The following is an 11298-nucleotide window of genomic DNA, read 5'->3' as shown; positions in this document are numbered from 1 at the left end:
TGAGTAAACCGGCTGAGTAGGCCACTCAATCGGTTTTCCCCTGGTGGAAACCGGTTGAACCAGTATAAAAACCGGTTGAACCGGTTTTGGCCTTCGCGCCGCCAGTCTGCGCGCAGTCTGCGCTATCAGTTGCGCAGTCTGCGCTGTCAGTTTCGCAGTCTGCGCTGTCAGACTGCCAGAAATTTCGCGCAGTCAACACCTTTTTCTGCGCGCTTTTACTGCGCAGTTTGACCAGAAACCGGTTGAACCGGTTTTTGAACCGGTTGAACCGGTTTTCTGTATTCTGGCCGGCCGACTCCCCCTTTTATTTCTCTCCCTCTCTCCTTTTCTCTTCTTCTCTGTTTCATTTTCCAGCCACCGCCGCCCACTCTTCTTCCTCTCTCTCCTTCACACTCCACTCCAAAAACTCACTTGTGCCCTCTCATCTTTGGAAGAGTTGTTGGAGATCCGTTCATCTCGGTGTTCTCCATCATCTTCCTCAATCTCGTTGGGATTTCTTGACAAAATCTCCGGATCGAGGTATTGCCCTATTTCATTTCCTTGTACTCGATCCTACGCGTTCTTGATTATCTAATGTATCATTCGTTGGGTACATTTTAGTTTAAGTGCTTACAACACTTAGATTATCTTCATTTGTCACAAATACTGTTTGAGTTTAGCGATTTGATATTGTTCGTTGTAGTTGAACCGCTCATATGAACGGTTGAAGTGCATGCTCAATATCTTATACGTCTCTACTAAAACACGTTTAATCCTTGCTCATCATAGGTTCTTTCTTTTTAGAATGGTGCGTCGGAGGAACCTGTCTGTGGTTGAATCCGACTCCTCGGATAACCAAGAAATACATGGAGATACTCCCCCACGCTCTCGATCCAAGCGTGGGCGAGGAAGCGGAAATGTCATGCAAGGTGCTGAGGCCTCCGGGTCTCAAAGTGCTCGCGGTCGGACAACTCGGAATCCTTCCGGTCGGTCCTGACCCGCGACGAATCCGCAGGCGTGGGAGGCTACGAGTGATGATGAAGGCGGGAAGGATGATGAAGTTGATCTTCCCCCGGCCCACACCCCTGTGATTCGTGGGTTGGTTCTCCACCGGGCAGAGGCTCGGCGTGCTGGCAATGAGCCAGTAACTTATTTCACTGCCAGTGGAGGCTCTGCTCTCCTTCAGGATCTTCGTTTCCAAAATCCTGCATTGCGCATTCGCGATGCCAGGATTGATGGAAACTGCTTTTGGACGCTTCATCATGTGGACTTTTATAATTCCGTCATTCTCCCCAAGAAGCATCAACCTATCCTGCATCAACGTTATATCAACTGGGAAGGTTGTGAGGCCATTGGGGATCCAGAGATGACACATGCATTGAGGGCCTGTGAAAGGAAAAAGATGAAGAGTATCATGACATTCCAATATGATTGGAATGAAGTGATTGCCCAATTCTACTCAACTTTATGGATCAAGCCAGCTGACGTGGAGAGTCCATACAACTACCCTTATGTGAACTTCTACATTGAAGGTAGTTGGTATAAGGTGAGCTATCGTCGATTTGCTCACATTCTTGGTTTTTCTGACAATGATATCTCTGGCGACAAGATCAAGATACATGATTTCCGGCAGCCTACTAGAGATGAAGCCAAAGATCTTCATCTTTCTGAGTCTGGGAAGTATTGGGAGTATACAAACATCCATAAGTATTATCGTTACATCAACTCCCTCTGCAGGATGACCCTCATTCCAAAAGGGGGAATCAGATGAACATTCTTGGAGAGAGCAAGGTCTTGCTCTCTTTCATGAAACCCAGCAGCTCAGAAAGTATAAATGTCTTTGATATGATTTGGCAGGAAATCATTCATGCCGCCTGCTTTCCTTTGAAGGGGTGTCTTCATGCTCCGTTTATCATGAAGATGATTGAGGTTGTGACCCAGTTTAAATTTGACAAAGGTACCAGACATCAGTCATATACCCCTTTCTGGATTGATCCCAACAATCCAGCAGGGCGCCTCAGGAAAGCCCCCTCCAGTTCTCGTGCTCATACATCTGCGGGTCCGTCTGCTGGTCCTGCTGCTGCTGCTGCTGCCGGTGCCTCGTGCCCTTCTCCTGGCCGCGGATCTCCCACACCACGTGGTCGTGGTCGTGGTCGAGGTCGTGGCCGTGGGATGGGTGCCCGCTTGGCCCACGGGTTTGTGGCATTCTTCTCCATGTGCCGGAACATTGCTGCGGATGTCCATGAGGTGGCTCGACGTCAGCGGGAGACTGACGACAACCTACGTCGACAGGCTTCCTCTTTGGGTACTCCCTTCGCCCCCGCTCTCCTAATGTACCTCTCCATCCTCCTCCTCCGGAGATCAACGAGTGGTACCAGCAGGCATACGGGGTGCCTTTTACGGTAGCAGACGACGTCGACGAAGAAGAAGAAGCTTATTTTGATGATCGTGAGCAGTTTGTCCCGCCTCCGTATCACGAGGATCCGGGCCAATCGTCCTCTTATCCTCCGCCCCAGGATCCTTCTGGCAGTGCTCCTCAGTCTGGGGAGGAACACTTTGCCTCTGACCTGGCGCACCACCTCTTTGCTCCTCATCATCCTCCTCCCAACTGGTGATCATTGGATTGGCGTCTCTCTCTCCTTTTTTGGTTCTTGTTGCCAAAAAGGGGGAGAAGGTTTATTATGGCAGTACCCTTTATTTTTGTAATCAACAATCGGTCTGTAATAACTATTTGGTCTCTCGTATGATGCATGCATGGCTCTAAAGCCATAAACATTTTTATGATGTGATGAGATGAGTTCTCATTATTGTAATAGCAGTAGAATTTTTCATATCATATGCTATGCGATAATGTGCTTTAATGTGTAATTTTTACTCTTTCTATCTAATTATGTTTCATTCCTCATTGTTTGTGTATGGCGTTGATTGTTCTCTCTCTCTAAATATGTTGCAAATTGACATATCAAGTCAATGTTAATATTGCAAAACTCATGCACATATTTAGGGGGAGCTACACATACACAAAAGATTTTATCTCGCAAGTACTTGTAACTTTTAATTTTTATTTCTATTACAGTTTGTTTTGGCATCAATCACCAAAAAGGGGGAGATTGTAAATGCAATCAACCCTAATTGAGGGTTTTGGTGATTAATGACAAAACAAACTGAGATTCTAACAAGTTTGCTCCTAGCATGTACACAGCAATTCTACAGACAGGAGAAGCACAGATCTTACGAGCATAAAAGTATAAAGCACAGCGGATTTAAAATTCCACATCAAATGGCGTGCTCCAAGTGCTTAGAAACAATGGCGGTGCTAAATTTATAATTCTTGAGTCATAGGAATCACCGTGCAATTAAGAGGGATCCGCGACGGTTAAGTAAGTTATGCAATGAGCCAAGTTCAAAATCTTTTGAAAACATCTTGGAGATCATTTTTCCAGAACATGAATGCCCTTGAGAAAAACAAATTTTACTTCCCACAAAGACTCCACTTTTGTTCTCTTCAAAATACTCAAAATTTGGTTTCAGCCCCCAAAACCGGTTCAACCGGTCCTGAAACCAGTTCAACCGGTTTTGGTACTGTTCACCTGCCACCTCTGCTCTGACCTGTCTGACAGTCAGAGCTGTCAGAAAAGTCGCAACAGATATTTTTCTAGAACTGGTTGAGCCGAATTTTTTCCTTACTCAGCCGGTTTTGAAAATGGTTGAGTCTCCGGCTGAGTAGCTCAGTGGACCGGGATCCCCCTGGTAGAAACCGGTTCAACCGGTCTGAAAACCGGTTCAACCGGTTTTTACTCTTTTTCTCCCAACGGCTGCTAGCTTTTGGGGGATCCTTTATATACCCCCTTACACTCTCTCTCTCATTTACTCCTGCCTCTCCCACGAATTCTTGGCTGACCAACCTTCAAACAAGCGCATTCATTTCACCTTTCACACCCGCAATCGCATCTCCTTCAATCATTTGAAGGACCCTTGGTGTGAGGTGAACTCGATCGAACTCGCTGTCAATTTCATCTCGATTCTCCCATTCTCTTTGTTCTTGAGCTCGTTGCAAACTTAACCGTGTGCGGATTTGTTACTCTTGGAACCTCGTGTTCCTTGACGGTTAGAGGTTGCTTGGGAGTCTCCAAATTTGTGGACGACCCTAAGAAGTTTGTATCACCCGCTCTTTGAGCAGATTTGAGAAGAGATTGCCTTGACCTTTGTGGTCGGCTTGTGGAGGATTAGGGTTGGAAAAGACCCGGCCCTTTGTGGGTTCCTCAACGAGGAGTAGGACACCTTTGTGGTGGTTGCCGAACCTCGGGTTATATCGCGTGTTCTTGTGTGTTCTTGTTAAGCGCTTTATATTCGGTGGTTGGTTCATATTATTCATTCGAGTAGATTTTGTGTAAGACAAGTCTTTAGCTATTATCTTCACTACTTCGTATTTGTTCAATAGATTGTCTAATTCAAGTTGAGCAGGTTCAAACTTGTTCAGTTGTAATTAAAATCGACTGAACCGGTTTGCACCAGTGCAACTTTAATTTAACCTATCTCGAAGTTTTTAGTGAAAATTTTCAGGTGTAGCCTATTCACCCCCCTCTAGGCTACTTTCAATCGGAAATAGTAGTATTGCAAACATCAAAATCTTTAGCCTTAGCAAGCAATTTTTCATTTTCATTTCTAAGGCTAGCAAGAGAAATGTTTAGTTCTTCAATCCTAGCAAGTAAGTCATCATTATCATTTCTAGGATTGGGAATTGAAACATTACAAACATTTGAATCAACCTTAGCTAACAAATTAGCATTTTCATTTCTAAGGTTGTCAATAGTTTCATGGCAAGAGCTTAGCTCACTGGAAAGTTTTTCACATTTTTCTACTTCTAGAGCGTAAGCATTTTTGACCTTAACATGCCTTTTGTTTTCCTTGATTAGGAAGTCCTCTTGGGTGTCCAAGAGGTCATCCTTCTCATGGATGGCACTAATTAATTCATTTAACTTCTCCTTTTGTTGCATGTTTAAGTTGGCAAAAAGAGTGCGCAAGTTATCTTCCTCATCACTAGCATTTTCATCACTAGAGGATTCATATCTAGTGGAGGATTTAGATTTAACCTTCTTCTTTTTGCCGTCCTTTGCCATGAGGCACTTGTGGCCGACGTTGGGGAAGAGAAGACCCTTGGTGACGGCGATGTTGGCGGCGTCCTCGTCGTCGGAGGAGTCGCTAGAGCTTTCGTTGGAGTCCCACTCACGACAAACATGGGCATCGCCGCCCTTCTTCTTGTAGTACCTCTTCTTCTCCTTTCTTCTCCCCTTCTTGTCGTCACCCCTGTCACTGTCACTAGAAATGGGACATTTAGCTATAAAGTGACCGGGCTTACCACATTTGTAGCAAACCTTCTTGGAGCGGGGCTTGTAATCTTTCCCCCTCCTTTGTTTGAGGATTTGGCGGAAGCTCTTGATGACGAGCGCCATTTCCTCGTTGTCGAGCTTGGAGGCGTCGATGGGTGTTCTACTCGGTGTAGACTCTTCCTTCTTCTCCTCCGTCGCCTTAAATGCGACCGGTTGTACTTCGGACGTGGAGGGGCCGTCAAGCTCGTTGATCTTTCGTGAGCCCTTGATCATAAATTCAAAGCTCACAAAATTCCCGATTACTTCCTCGGGAGTCATTAGTGTATATCTTGGATTGCCACGAATTAATTGTACTTGAGTAGGGTTAAGGAAAATAAGTGATCTCAAAATAACCTTAACCACCTCGTGGTCATCCCATTTCTTGCTCCCGAGGTTGCACACTTGATTCACCAAGGTCTTGAGCCGGTTGTACATATCTTGTGGCTCCTCCCCTTGGCGAAGACGGAAGCGACCGAGCTCCCCCTCGATCGTTTCCCGCTTGGTGATTTTGGTGAGTTCATCACCCTCGTGCGCCGTCTTAAGCACGTCCCAAACTTCCTTGGCGCTTTTTAGTCCTTGCACCTTGTTGTACTCCTCCCTACTTAGAGAGGCGAGGAGTATGGTTGTGGCTTGGGAGTTGAAGTGCTCGATTTGGGCCACCTCGTCTTCATCATAATCCTCATCCCCTACGGATGGTACCTGTGCTCCAAACTCAACAACATTCCATATACTTTTGTGGAGTGAGGTTAGATGAAATTTCATTAAATCACTCCACCTAGCATAATCTTCACCGTCAAAGGTTGGCGGTTTGCCTAATGGAACGGAAAGTAATGGAGTATGTCTAGAAGTACGAGGATAATGTAAGGGGATCTTACTAAACTTCTTGCGCTCATGGCGCTTAGAAGTTATGGAGGGCGCGTCGGAGCCGGAGGTAGAAGGTGATGAAGTGTCGGTCTCGTAGTAGACCACCTTCCTCATCTTCTTTATTTTGTCGCCACTCCGATGCGATTTGTGAGAAGAAGTCTTCTTCTCCTTCCTCTTCTCCTTGTTGCGGGACTCTCCCGATGAAGCCTTCCCGTGGCTTGTAGCGGGCTTGTCGCCGGTCTCCATCTCCTTCTTGGCGAGTTCTCCCGACATCACTTCGAGCGGATAGGCTCTAATGAAGCACCGGGCTCCGATACCAATTGAAAGTCGCCTAGAGGGGGGTGAATAGGGCGAAACTGAAATTCTAAAAAATAATCACAACTACAAGCCGGGTTAGCGTTAGAAATATAATTGAGTCCGCGAGAGAGGGTGCAAAACAAATCGCAAGCGAATAAAGAGGGTGACATGCGGATTTGTTTTACCGAGGTTTGGTTCTTGCAAACCTACTCCCCGTTGAGGTGGTCACAAAGACCGGGTCTCTTTCAACCCTTTCCCTCTCTCAAACGATCCCTCGGACCGAGTGAGCTTTCTCGTCTCAAATGCTTGGAACACAAAGTTCCCACAAGGACCACCACAATATTGGTGTCTCTTGCCTCAATTACAAGTGAGTTTGATCGCAATGAAGAATCAAAGAAACAAGAAAGCAATCCAAGCGCAAGAGCTCGAAAGAACACAAGCAAATCTCTCTCACTAATCACTAGGACGTTGTGTGGAGTTTGGAGAGGATTTGATCACTTGGGTGTGTCTAGAATTGAATGCTAGAGCTCTTGTAAGTAGTTGAAGTGGGAAAACTTGGATCACTTGATTGTGGGGTGGTTGGGGTATTTATAGCCCCAACCACCAAACTAGCCGTTTGGTGGGGCTGTCTGTCGCATGGTGCACCGGACAGTCCGGTGCGCCAGCCACGTCACCAGGCCGTTGGGATTCGACCGTTGGAGCTTCTGACTTCTGGGCCCGCCTGGCTGTCCGATGTACACCGGACAAGTACTGTAGATTGTCCGGTGCACCGTCTCGCGCGTGCCTGACTTCTGCGCGCTTCTGGCGTGCATTAAATGCGCCTGCAGGTGACCGTTGGCGCGAAGTAGTCGTTGCTCTGCTGGTTCACCGGACAGTCCGGTGTACACCGGACATGTCTGGTGAATTATAGCGGAGCAAATTCCCGAAGCTGGCGAGTTCCAGAGCCGCTCTTCCCTGGGGCACCGGACACTGTCCGATGTACACCGGACAGTCCGGTGAATTATAGAGGAGCGCCTCTGGATTTTCCCGAAGGTGAAGAGTTCAGCGTGAAGTCCCCTGGTGCACCGAACACTGTCCGGTGGTGCACCGGACACTGTCCGGTGGCACACCGGACAGTCCGGTGCGCCAGACCAGGGCACACTTCGGTTATCCCTTGCTCTCTTTGTTGAACCCCATACTTGGTCTTTTTATTGGATAAGTGTGAACCTTTGGCACCTGTATAACTTGTACACTAGAGCAAACTAGTTAGTCCAATTGCTTGTGTTGGACAATTCAACCACCAAAATCATTTAGGAAATAGGTGTAAGCCTAATTCCCTTTCAGGGGCTCGGGTGGCCGCGGACACGCCGTGCACGGGCAAACGCCGGTGAGTTTGAGCTCCGGTGAGGTTGAGCGTGCGTGGAATGGTACGGTTAAGGTCACTGGGTGTTATATAGGCACGGGCGCGGGCCATGGCGTCGGCTGGCCTTTGGCGCGACGCGGGGCACGCGGGGGCGCGCGCGGGCGTGCTCTGGCGAGCTCAGAGCGCGTCGAACACGTGGCTCTTTGCTTCTGCCCGTGTTCTTCCCTCTGCTGAGCGGCCAAAACGTACGAATCTTGCCCTAGAGCCTGTGGGAGATCTCTTCCCTGCACCTAGAGCTACCTAGTTCGTGTGAGTTCCAAGAGTAGATGTGGTCGGGTTAGAGAGATATGGGGGTGGGAAGTCGGCTGTGTCAGACATGTCCAAACCGAGACAAAAATGGTACCAAGTCGTGTCAAACGTCTAAGGGTAGGTTTCAACTCTTTCCAGGGCATTCTAGGGTTAATTTGGCGCCACTTTGTCAATTGGGTCGAAGTGTTTTGAATTTTGGATGAAGGTGAACATGTGTGATCTTTGTCCAAGGGTTAGTTTTGGACTTAGGCATTTTCTGATTTTTCTTTTGTGTTCAACCCTTTGGTGAACTTTTTGGGGCTTTTCTGAAATCTTTTTGGGGTTACTTTCTTACTATTATTTGTAGGTTATCAAGTGTACAACAACTTTTATATTTGGCCCAAGCCATGATCATAAGGTTTTCATGACCTTTTGATCCACTTACATCTAGGGTTCCTATTGTCCAAAGGGGTTTGCTTTAGGGTTTTGGGCAATTCTCCCCTTTAGATGTGCATGACAAGCTAGGGTATGATATCCAAGATGGGTGGCACTTGCTTAGGACCTTGAATTCCAAGTTTGAGATACTTTGCTCAAACTATCCCACATGTGATAGTAGGTTTAACAGGTGTAGCCCTGGGTGGACACCCTGAGTAACACCTGAGGTGTTACAGTCATCATGTAGCCTTATTGGTCATCGATTGAAACTTTAATTGCTCTTCACCGTTGCTTCGGTCCATCGGTGCCAAGTCCTCCAACTTTCTCTTCACACTTGCAATAGTTCCATCATAGTCAATCCAAACATGTTGATCTTTTTCCATCTAGCCTCATGACATCATTTCATTTCTCATGTGCAATGAGCTCCTTATTTAATAGTTAATTGAGCATCTTCAATATGTCCAAATCATTTTCTTTTTCATGACTATAAGTTATTACACTAGTGAACATGTGGACTAAACCCTGTATATCACAACATAAGCATGTATTAGTCCATCTAAGCTGTCACTCAATTAACAAAACCAAACAAAGTACTTAAAGTCCGCCATTTTTTTATAACAGACGACAAATTTACAAAGATATTGTAGTTATGAACTAATTACATAAAAAACATATCTCTAAATCTATAATTAAAACTTTATGCTAAAGTATACTATATCATAGATTCGCTATATAGATATACTCATGCGGAGTTTGATAAAATTAGATTTTTCTACTTATGGTTTATCTTTGTTTTACTATGATTTTTAAAGATTTAGTTAAAATGATTTTTTCTGATAATTGAGAGAGAAGTAAAATAGTTTTTTTTTGTTTTTCTGTGTATACATGGGCACCGGCTGGCCTAATCAGCTTAGGTGGCATGGCAGCCCGTAACGTCCGCTTTTGCAGCCCAATGAATGGAATTCGAATATGGGGCCAGCTAGGGATGAAAACGGACGGAAACGGATGGAAAAACCCCTCTCCCGTTTCCGTATCCGCATTTTATCATCGGAAACGGGATCAGGTCCGGAATAGTTGGGAACGGAAACGGGGGATAAAAGGAATTGCGAAAACGAACGGAAACGGAAATACTAACGGAAACTCATAATTTAATACAAATAGAAATGTTATTGATGTTTGACTAGTGATTGATTGTCAGAATAATAACATAAAACAAATAGATATAGAGAGGCAACATTCTATTGTTGTTTGGTTGCTAAATATATACATTTAGCTATATCTGATGTTGTTTAAGACTTTAGATCACTTGTCATTTGGAAAGAGTCGGTGGTTACAATGGTCAATTGTGGTATAATTTGTCACCTAAATACACGAGGATTTAGTTTATATATTAATGCATATTATGCTCATCCCATATTTGTCAAATACGGAATAAATACGGATTCAATCCAGAAAAAACGGGATCCCGCAAAAACGGACGGAATAAGTCCTCTCCCGTTTCCGTCTCGTTTCCATATTTTTCCGTAAATACGGAAACGGTCGGGTCAAATGTAGAAAACGGTACAGATCGGGACGAGATTTTTTCCGTCCGTTTTCAACCCTAAGGCCAGCGAGCAAAGCAAAAGGAAGCTAACACGACAAGCAGGAGTCTGCAGTCTGTACTGCAGCTCTGAGCGACCATGCCCAGAACCTCTATATTCATATATATCTCTATTATATAGTTCTAACAATCGTCCTGTGTCATATTTTTATAAATAACTCTTTACATATATTTCAAATTAACCCGTTGCATCCCCTTTCCACGTCCAAAACCACACCTCTGTATGTAGATAGCCAAACGGGCGGCCCGATACGGGCCCACTAGACCTGACACCCACAGCTTCGGCCCAGTCACGGCACGTCGGCCTGCTGACCGTGCTGTCCCATTAGCCCGTCGGACTATTTGATTAAATCAGTGTAAAATGCTAAAAAAAAGCAGAGCAAGAGTTGGGTTTTGAACCTACACCTTGTGATGGAAGAAGGGCAAGAGACACGAAGTGAAGCCATATGACCATTAGAACATCATGTTCAGTTGTTTTTAACATTGAATATAAATTGTACATATGTTTTTACGGGTTTTTTTATAAAATAAAAATATATAGTCGTGCCGGGCTAGGCCAACACTACAGGCCGAGGCTACGACCCAAACACGGCACGGCGCTCGTGCCGAGCTGACTCAGGCAATATTAAATGGGCCGTGCCCCAGGCCGGCCGCGAGACACGACTCATTTAGCTATCTATACCTCCGCACAGTAATGGTGGTTCTCGCCTCAGTTATCGCCACCTCGTTCGCCATGCTGCTTCTTTTCTATCTCCCCTCATGCCTCCGCCTCCACACCACCTCATTCTCGGCAGAGGGCGTGTGAGCAGGTGCCTCCTCCCCGTATTCGTCCGACACCAGCCCCGACACCGACCCACATAGTGGCTATTGCACGTCCATGAGGACGTTTCACAGCATGCACGCACCATCGTTTTCGACATCATCGAACGTCCCGTTCGTCTTCCCGGCCTTTGATCCATTCTTCCTCCCCAACCTGCTGCCTCCACCCATGGTAGTAGTCGCGAGCCGACTGACGCTCGTCAACGCGGGTACGAGGTGAGTCGGTCTTGCTCCTGGCCTTTCTTCGTGCGTGCCGTCGAGGAGGATACGATGGCGCCTGCCACACTTAGGTTATTTTGGCGATA

Source organism: Zea mays, chromosome 5, assembly GCF_902167145.1.
Source record: "Zea mays cultivar B73 chromosome 5, Zm-B73-REFERENCE-NAM-5.0, whole genome shotgun sequence".
NCBI lineage: Eukaryota > Viridiplantae > Streptophyta > Magnoliopsida > Poales > Poaceae > Zea > Zea mays.
Note: the sequence above shows the minus strand (reverse complement) of the source record.